We start from the raw sequence: 1,977 nt of genomic DNA, 5'->3' as shown, positions 1-1,977 counted from the left end.
TTGTTCATCTCTGTTTGTTTGTTCTTTAATTCTTCTAGGTCTTTGTTAAACATTTCTTGCATCTTCTTGGTCTTTGCCTCCATTCTTTTTCCGAGGTCCTGGATCATCTTCACTATCATTATTTTGAATTCTTTTTCTGGGAGGTTGCCTATCTCCACTTCATTTAGTTGTTTTTCTGGGATTTTATCTTGTTCCTTCATCTGGTACATAGTCCTCTGCCTTTTCATTTTGTCTGTCTTTCTGTGCATGTGATTTTCATTCCACAGGCTGCAGGATTGTAGCTCTTCTTGCTTCTACTGTCTGCCCTCTTGAGAAGAATCTTCTAATAATCCTGCATTGTATTCTGAAAACCATGTGACGGAAGAGGGCCAGGAGCTTTAGGGGGAGGGTTTCAATATTTAGTATTTAATCCTTCTGCTTTCAAAATGGTTACTGCTCTCAGCTATACCATGTGTCCTCATCTCAGAGACCTTCTGTTTTTACTTTCTCCAGAACCCCCATTTTCTGCTGAGGTAGAAGAATCTGTCACCTGGTTGCACAAAGTAAGAAAGAGGATTTGGGAGGGAGGTCTAGCTGCCCCTTAGACTTCTGTCCTTTCCTTTTTCCCTGAATCATAAACCCCTGATGCTTCTCATTCTTGAGCCTTTGGGGTTCTATATGTATTGGAAAATGGGCTATGACTTAGCTTGCTCACTTAGGACATAGCTTCCCTGGGTCTGCTAGGTCAGTTGTCTTTCCTTCTTCTGTTTTCTAATTTGCAACATTTTGTGGCTATCATTTTGTCTCCAGTTCTCTTTTCCCTCTTAGGTTTATGTCTTTACAAAAAAAAATCCCTTCATGTCAATTAGTGGGAATCCAGAGAAAAGTACAGGAAAATATGTATGTTTGGTTTCTTATATTTAAAGTGCTTTATACTCTTCCTTCACATATATTTTACTGAGAAAATGTTCCAGGATATTATTTGCTCTCTTAGTGGTTACTTTTCAAAAGTAAGGAAGGTAAGGATGCTACAGCAATAATTTTGGAGACATTTTAGAGCATTTCTTACTGAGACAGTACTTTTGAACCAATTGTTGCAGATATGTTGTTCAGATTGCACTGACCTTAATTCACAAAGACAAAAATGTCTATTTTAGATTGGGGGAATGAGGTAAATTGTGAAGATAAGTGAGGGGATGTGAAGGGAATTAGGTAAACTGTGAATACTCATGGTGGAGCAACACTAAAGAATAAAGCCCTGGGCCAGGTTGAGCTGGAGATGATGTTTTACCAGTAAAGTCAGGAAGCATGCCTGGAAGTAGAATCCAAATGGTTTTTGATGGGGAGCCCAGAGACAAACATCCATGGTCTAGTTCAAAGGGCAAGGCAGAGGCACAGTGTTGGAAAATTGAAAGGGACAATAGCTCAGAATCAAGACTGAGGACAGCAAAAGAGGGCTGGACAATCCCGCTCTTATGAAATGCGATTAGGGTGGTTTGTGTGTATGGGAAAGATTTAAAAGAATAATATCCAGTGTTGTTAAAGTTATGAAGAAGTAGGCATTCTCATATACTCTTGGAGCGTATATATTTGTATAGCCTTTATGGAGAGTAATTGGTAATTGTATTGAATATATTAAAATTTAAAATGTGGATTTACTGTTACTCAGTGATTCCATCCCTAGGATAATGATTCTATAGGAAAGACCAAAAAATTAACATATAAGGATGGATGTTCATTATATCATTGCCTGTAATAAGAAAAATTGAAACAACCAAAAAAACATTAATAGAAGATTGTTTAAATTCATGATGCTGCGTACCCAAATATAACTAGTCTTCATAAGGTGCTGCATTCAAAAGAAAGTAATTTAGTATCTTTCAAAGAACATTGAAAGAGGTCTAATTTGTAACCCACAACTCCATTTAACAGTTTATCTCTGTTATACAGCCTTATCATCGAATACTTGTAGCACCCATATGTCAGACAAAGGAAATC

This window comes from Eubalaena glacialis, chromosome 11 (assembly GCF_028564815.1).
Source record: "Eubalaena glacialis isolate mEubGla1 chromosome 11, mEubGla1.1.hap2.+ XY, whole genome shotgun sequence".
Lineage (NCBI taxonomy): Eukaryota > Metazoa > Chordata > Mammalia > Artiodactyla > Balaenidae > Eubalaena > Eubalaena glacialis.
This window is presented reverse-complemented; position numbering follows the sequence as displayed.